This window comes from Nelumbo nucifera, chromosome 1 (assembly GCF_055504915.1).
Source record: "Nelumbo nucifera cultivar China Antique chromosome 1, China Antique-T2T, whole genome shotgun sequence".
Classification (NCBI taxonomy): domain Eukaryota; kingdom Viridiplantae; phylum Streptophyta; class Magnoliopsida; order Proteales; family Nelumbonaceae; genus Nelumbo; species Nelumbo nucifera.
In genome coordinates this window covers 190499472-190508120 of record NC_142649.1, presented here as the reverse complement: position 1 = coordinate 190508120, position 8649 = coordinate 190499472, and the positions used below count along the sequence as shown (strand labels likewise).

Genomic DNA, 8649 nt, shown 5'->3' with positions numbered 1-8649 from the left:
GTGGGGTGGCGTGAAGGCCTCCGTATCCTTAGTTTTGTTGTGGAGAAAACTCCATCTCTAATTTGAGGTTAATAGGAGGAGAAGGATTGTATCGTAGTCAATCCATCAAATCTGTCCTTAAAATCGTAACGAATTCTGTGGAGGCCCCAGGTTTTAGGGAGCAATCATAGTATAAATAGCTGAGGACCCAGCTTGCTTGGTATGCCCGCCATCCTGATCAGTACTGCACTACTACTGCACGGTGGAGGTCATCGGCGACGAGAGTAGAGAGGCGGCAATCTGCTACGTACGTACGTGAGTTAAAATATCACGATCCTGTTTGTCTCTCTGACTCTCTCGATCTCCCACTCTCTGGCAACGCAAGTAGACGACACTACTACAGGCAATCAATAAGGCTACCCATTTCCTTGGGGCTTGGACCGACAATCACTCTGGAAATGGAACCAATTGTGATCACCAAAGACATCATCATCAACGAGGAGAAGGATATCTCCGTCCGCATGTACTTACCACCCGCAATAACATCATTAACATGTACTGGTGATTGCCACAGGAGTTTGCGATATCCCATTCAGATTTACTTCCATGGCGGACTCATCCTTAAAGAATCATCCTCCGTGTTCCGTGAAGAAATTTGCAAGAAAGCTGCAACCTGGATTCCTACAATAGTTCTAAGCGTTAATTACCATCTGGATTCAGAGCACCGACTCCCTACTGCCTTCTATGAGGCAGAGGAAATAGTGATGTGGTTGAAGCAGCAGGCATTGGACCCGCAAGGTGAGGTGTTGTTGAGGGAATTTGGTGACTTCTCTCGGTGTTTCTTCGTGGGGTGGAGCAGCGGTGGCAACATCGCGATGTATTCCTTGTTGCATATCTTGGGGCTAGACATTGAACCATTGAAGTTCCGTGGGTTGATATTGAGCCAGCCGGTGTTCGGTGGGATGGAGAGGACTAAATCAGAGCTGAAATACGCCGACGACATGATCTTACCTCTGTCCACCACGGATGAATACTGGGAGTCCATACTGCCGGTCGGAGCTGATCGAGACCACGAGTTCTCAAATCCCATGGTGAGAGGGGTCTACACTGATAAGATTGAAATGTTGCCTAAGTGCCTGGTGAGGGGCTTCAGAGGGGATGTTAGCAGCGATAGGCAGAAGTATTTGGTTGAGATACTATTGGAACGTGGCCTGCAAGTTGATGCTCAATTCGATGATATTGGTTTCCATGGCATCGATCTCGTCGATCCCAGAAGGGCTCTCATCACTATGTCCAAGACCAGAGAGTTCATGCGTTCTTGCTAATTTACGAGTCGCCTTTTTCATGGCGTTTTTTGTAATGTTTTTCTTTTTTTTTTTTTTTTTTACGATGATTTCAAGTCGTCGTATCAGTTTTTCTGATTTTCTAATACCTAATAAAATTATTCATTTTTCCTAATTCCAAAAGGTTCTTAATTGGAATTAATTAATTAATAACAGACGAAACACGACACCAGTATATATGAATCATTTGTGTGATAAAAAGGAACACAAACACCACCAAAAAGGCAAAAATGAAGAATTGAAGATAGAGACATACATTAATACTTCTATACGTACAGAAGTCGTAAGAATTTGGGTGTTTCAATTCAGATGAAGGCAAGGCTGGGATTTAACTAATTTGTGCTTCGATCTGAGTGCGGTGGGTTCTTTGGCCATTGCCCCCCAGAATCAGTGCTGGAGTACGTCTCAGACTTATTGGGCGGAGCAATTAATCTGGCAGAACCAGGTGAGGCGTACGCAGAGCTAGAAAACTGCTAGGAAACAGAGATGCTTGGCTAGCTGCAATTCACTTCGACTAGAGAGTGGGTGGGAAAGGTGAGTAGAAAATCCCGTTTTGTTAATTATCAGCACTCAAATTAAAAGCCAACCCAGATTTCCTGCTCACTTTCTCTACTCATGTCTATATACATTGCAGCCGCACATCTCATGATACAAAACGGTGATGTATGGCTGCAATTCAAGGCGGTAGAGTGTGGGAGTTGTGGGCAGGAAATCCGGAATGGGAAAGAGATCATATCAGCACCCCACAGCACATTCCAACCATGTATTGAGTACATCTCCCAATAATCAATATAGGAGATATCTGAGATGTACATATGGGGCGCTGATGTGAATTCCATCTGTTTATGCTCCAACCTTAACTGAAAAGACGAGGGAAGTTTCCCGCAACTCAAATTTTCTATGACAGTGGCATAGCCTAACCCCACCTTGCATTACATGAAAGTGACTTCTTGGTAGGGCCACTGCACTAGATCTAAATATCAGGAGAGAGCACATCTAGAGAAGGTGTAAACTGGGTCGTGCCGGGCCAGCACGACATGGCCTGCAGGTGGCCCGCATTTTGTGCGGGCCATGCCATGCTGGTCTATAGGCCGTTACGGACCGTGGTGCCTTTCTTGGTGAAAATTTTGGGGGTCGGCCCAGTATGGTTCATGGTCTAGGCCCGTGGGCCGAGCCTTGGGCTAGATTGGATCATGCATTGGGCCAAAGCTCTTTATTTAAAAAAAATTGACAAAAAAACTTATAATTTTAATTTATATGAATTTTGTGTATACAATTGCTTATATATACAATAATTAAATAAATTAGTATAATAAAATAAAAAAAAATATTTATTTTATTAATATATTATATACTATATATTATTATATAATTATAATTTCTATAATATTATATAAATATATATAAAATATATATAAATAATATATATGGGCTATGTCGTGGGCCGTGCTGAGTTGTGCCGTGCCACTCGGTTGGTTGTATCGTACCGTGCCAGCTCGTGCACCTAAAACCCTAGGCCCAGCACAGCCCGCATGATCGTGTCGAACCTGCCATGGCTTGTGGACCATCATACCGGGCTGATCCAAATTCGTGCCAAGCGATGAGTGACACGGCCCGATTTACACCTCTAAGCTAATCGTCTTAATAAATTTAAATATCAAATTAACGGTTTCACTTCAACATCGGGTTTATGACATATTTCACACCATTGGTCCAGCTCTAAAACACAAAACCCAAATCCCAAAACACGAAATCACTCCCATTCTAGTGCTCATTCCTTACCCTGTCTGTCTCTCTCTCAACCAAATCCTAACCCCTTAACCAGCAAAAAAAAAAAAAAAAAGTTAATTAAGGTTAATCAATCTCACCTACCCAAGTAATGTATCAATCAAGATTTCAATTAATCTTAGTTTTTAAAGTAATCTCAATTACATAATTTACTTAATAAGTCTAATATCCAAACCATCAAAATGGACTCTAGGCGGTGTTTGAAAAGTCTTTCTACACAGTTTATTGGACTTCGGCAAGCTTAGAAAATAAAATATTGCTCTTTTTTCTTTTGTTTGTTTGTTTGGAATCCAAAAGCTGTAAAGATGGAAAACATTTGAAAAGACAACAAGTACCAAAAAAAGCTTTAAATGAAACTTCCAATCTTTCCACCTGATAAATAGCCTCTAAATGTATTTTTAAAAGCCCAGTAGGCCAAATCATTTATTAAACGGTTTTCATCTTTAAATTCAAGACCATCAAAACTCAGTACATCTTTAGGCCATCTTAATTGTTAGAACATCAAACGGCACCTTAGTCAATTAATCTCAACCATCCTAATAGTGTGCCAAGATTTTAACCCATCAAAATGAGGTGTCAAATCATTCAAAAGATCTAACAATTAATGTGGTCTCTTAATATCAGATGTACCGAGATTTCAACTATACCAAATCAATCCAAAAAGTAAGACCATCAAAGTGATTTACCAAAGCAAATATCCAGGTGCAAATCCACTGTGCTGTGGGTGGGTGTGGGGAGTTCAGATGGGCTCCCCATAGAGCGTGTCCCACATGCATATCACAGAGTGCATTGGGAATATTTCCTGTCTTTTATCATGTGGAGATATTTCTAATGCACAGCTGGGATATATTTTGAGGCATATGTAAGACGAGAGTCTATGGAAATAATTTCTTAACTGTATACGTAACTTTTAATTATGGTTTTGAAAACTGGACAGGACCGGATGGTTGGATCAGAAAAATTGAGAATTGATCAGTTAATCGGTTTTGTTTCATTCTAAAACTGCTTCTTGACCAAAAACCATTAATTTGATCACCATACTATAAACTTTAACCCAGCCAAGCTTCAGTGGTGCATTGTAGGTTGGATCACTGCGGATCTGCTGGTTACCTATTAGCAGATCCATGAATACACCTTCAAGCGTACAAGTACAATCTACCACCTAAGGGGGATACCACTAATGGGGTAACTTGAAATGTTCACTACTCTCATGTGACATGTCTAATGGGCATGGGCATGGGCTTCTTTTTTAGTAACATCTCTAATGGGCCAAAATATGGGCCTTAAAACATCGTATGCAGAAAAATGTGCCCAAACAAATAAATAAACTAACTCTATTGCAAATAAGCTTGATACTTAGTCTTTTTTCTAGCTTGGAACTTTCACTCTTCTGAATTACACGCAGAATACCATTTGCAAGAAAATTCTTAAAATCTAAATCAACTAATCTTTTATCTAAATAGACCCTAATACTTGGAATAGTTAGTGCAAATTTGTGAATTTGATTTGCTAGTGCCTAATAGTAGTCAAGGTTCAAAGTATCAATATGTATTGACTCATATCTGCCGATACGTATCATGCTGATGACTTCCCGATACGCCTCTTCAAGGATTGTATCATCAAACACTGGTTCAGAGGGTAGCTGGGCCTTAAACCAATCCCTCTAAACTGGTTTCAAAAAATAATAAATAAAACCTAAAAAAAGTACCGATACAGGGTGATAAGCCCCACCAGCGTATCAGCCTGTGCCGATACTTTGAACCTTAATAGTAGTGCAATTTTCACTAAATTTGGCAAAGCGTGGATATCAGCAATTTTCATTAAATTTTCAACACACCCTAGTTTTCTGATTGGGATCAATTGTTAACTTAATGTCAAGGAAATGATTATGTGGACAAATTATATTGGAATCCTGATTTTGCCCTAACAAATTTTTTCTTACACACTACTCCTCACAACACTTGCAGCTGTGCATTGCGAACATCTCTCCATGAATTAAAACATATATTATATACAAGTACGGAAATATTCTAAATGTACGGCTGCAAGGGTTGTGAGGACAAATTGATCTGATCTCATTATATACATCCTTACCCAAATGGGGTTGCTCTTCCTCTGCCAACTACAGCTGCAATTTGGACAGGGCCAATCCAAATTGGGCCTGATCCCGCCAAACGAGTCGAGCCAAGAAGTTCAGTTGATGAAAAGGCTTGCCATTCTAAGCTGAGGCTCGGACTCGAATTCCAAACTCAGGTTGGATCATCACAAACTAGTATGAGGCCTATGGGCTTCGGTCAGGATCGGCTCAGCCCATCCAAATATAGTTTGTAATGGGTTTTAAGGTTATTGGGCAAATTCAAGGCCGAATATTTTTTTTTCAACCTCATTCTTGTCTTTGATTGAGACTTCCAACAAACGCTTCCAACAAGCCTCCCAACACAGCCTCACTGCGGGAACATCTCCCTAAGTTTAAAAAGTTCATCTTTGTTTCTTGACTTGAATGAGCCTACCATAACCATATACCTTCTACATGTGAAAACCGGATCTTCTCCCAACAATCATCCAAACAAGCCACTAGCTTGTATGTACAACTGTCACACGTGTGCACCGATTGTGCCTTGGACAAGTGGTGAGTTGAGCACGTGATTTCAATTGTCAGTGTCTGGAAGTGGGTAGCATGTAGTGTGTGCATGTGCCTTTCAAGTTTCAACCAGTAGTTATACACATTGGGCCGAGTTGGGTTTGAAATTTGTTAAATTTTCTATGGGCCCGAACCCTAACCCAAGCCCACCTGTGGGAAACCCGATTTGCAGCCCTACTTTTTAACTTTAAGACAGGAAAAAAGATTTCCATTCTGATTTACGTGTGTTGATCATCAATGTCAAAACGAAATCTTTGTTGATTCGTATAAGAATGCAATCACTCGAACAGTCGAACTCTGAACCTTTTAGGGTTCATAATTTGAAACAAACTCTCAAACCCATTATCATTCAATATTTGCTTAGAGATGGATTAATAATCGATTTTATAAGCAATTATCATTCAATGTTTGCTTTAGAGTCTTCAAAGCATTTAGAAGCCTTAAAATGACTATCTCTGAAGCATTTTCAATGACTACGAAGGTGATGAAAGATAGTTTCGCCACTGCTGGTTTTGTTTTGAGTTGAGACTTGAGATCCCATCTATGAGGAATTAATCCACTATTCGAACTCTGTAATGATTCAACAAAATGGGGTCCACTAAGCCTGTGTGTGTTAAATAAGGATGACAAAATGGGCAACTTGGGTGATGATCGATCCGATAGCTTGGTTCTTCTGACACTACAACTTGCAATTTGTAGTATCGAGTGCTTTAATTCTGGAGACTGGTTCTATGGATTGTTGCGAGTTGGTAGCTAGGTGACAAGCCATCCACATGCCTACTTTGTGAAGATTGTTCAACTTCAACCATAAAAGTTGCAAAAACATCCAAAAGATCTGTTATCTGAAACATGTTGAGTTGAGACAAACCAATTTTTTAGAAATATCTGTTCTGCAAAACCACACCCCCCCCCCCCCCCCCCCCCCTCAGCCAAACCAGTTGCAGAAAAGAGATGCAACGTTATAATAATTTGAACTTTATAATAATTTAAAGAGATGCAACGTTAATTTATGTTTGTATCCAAACATCTGCCTTAGCTTGATCCTGCTGTAGTTGTAGCAGGAGGAAAAAAACAAAGGGAAATGCATGTTAGCAGCTCATGCAAAGATCAAACCTGCAGAGAGAGAGAGAGAGAGAGAGAGAGAGAGACATAAGATTGGTTTATGTACTAACTTTATATGGGGGAAGTAGGGCCAATTAATGGAGAGAGCACTCTAGCTCCTACTGATGCTTATAACCTATTGATTATTATATCAGCAATCTAGGCTTCTTGGCCTATCTTAGCTTCAGCTTTGGAGATAGTTCTGTGTTGATTAACAGTCTAATTAATTAGTAGTTAAAAAAATAGAGCTTATACCAAAAAAATGCTTAGGTTCTTTCTAAGATCATGAGAGACAAATGAACACATCTGAGCCTCTGCTATTGATTCAGAACCCATGCATGACATAACTTATTTTATAGGAATTTCTTCTTTAATAAGGAAAATTCTATATATCAGTGGGATCTACTCTTCCTGTTTATTAATAAATACCATCAAGCCTGAACTGAATATCATCCCAAGGCCATCTCTGCCCCCAATAGAAATGAAGAGTTTCACAAAGGTATGAATTGGCAGCAGAGGGTAGCTACTAGCTAGCTACCCATGTTAATGTAATTGCCAAAAGAAAAGACAAGCGCATGATAACATTTATACGTGGCCTTCCAAATATTGTTTAGTTATACTTTGCCACGTCAGCCCTTAGGATGTACATAATTAATTACATACCCATATATACATTTCAGATTTATCTATTTATCATTTAATTTATCTGTCATGGTTGTCATAATAGCAATAGTTTAATGAAATTAAAGAAGATCTGACACAACTCAGTTTGGTGGTGCTCTTTGTCGTAATCAGGCCCATTTGCGTAAAGCAAGAGTTAATCTTGTCGTTAGTTGTTAAAGAAGGCCACAAGTGATTAATCAATAATTGCAAAATAACTGATCTATGGTTAATGTTAATTATTTTTAAATACAAGTGGTGCAATTATTACTCTGTTAAGGGCTTGTTTGGGAAGACTAAACTGAAGATTCAGCTAAGCTGGTTTTGAAGTTGTGCTGTCTAAATAATCTTAAAGAGGAAGAAGCGGACAACCTGCAGTCAACTAATTATAGAACATCCATGTGGGATCCGCCTTAACAAATTAGTATTGGTTCGTTTATGTTTATTGAGTAAACGTTTATTGAGAGTGCCACATAAATGCCCCATCAGCAAATGCCTCATTAATTGCATTTATGTGTATCGAAGTTTATAAAAGAAAAATATGGTTTCTGTACGCCTCTCCCATTTCAGGAAGCTTCTTTATTTTAGAGCTTCCTGAAACAAGTAGATATTTATTGACATTTTACTGATGTGGTGCTTAATGGCCCTATGTATCATAAACGCCCTCATTAAATGTATTTCTCGATTTTACAATCATACAAATACAAAATATTTACTGAATAAACATAAACGGACTCAAACACCCTCTTAATCAGAAACCCCTACGTTTTGGCCCTCTCCCAAACGGCAACGGGCAGTAAGGCGACTACCCCATTAACTAACTAGTGTTTAGAAATGCACTATGCGCTAAATAATTTAAATGAAAGAATCAAGATTGAATTACAAGATGGTTAAATTAAGCAAAACACTGAGATTAGCTTTAATAATTAAATACCACTAGACTAGACTAGAGCAGTGGTTAACATTAATAGGATTAGGGACTTAATTAGGGCCATTAGTTAAATAATTAATTAATCAATTACAGTGTATAATGAAAATGAAAAGCATATATAGGGTTCGAAGTTTGAGCAATGAATGCTATTGTTTGTTGTTTCTTCTGTTTTATCCTGTTGTACGCAGTACATACATGCATAATAA

At 39.0% G+C, this 8649-nt stretch overlaps 1 pseudogene; it reads left to right on the top strand.

Moving 5' to 3' along the window:
* Positions 1 to 437: 437 nt before the first annotated feature.
* Positions 438 to 1304, top strand: LOC104596301 (putative carboxylesterase 9 pseudogene; annotated as a pseudogene).
* Positions 1305 to 8649: the final 7345 nt, after the last annotated feature.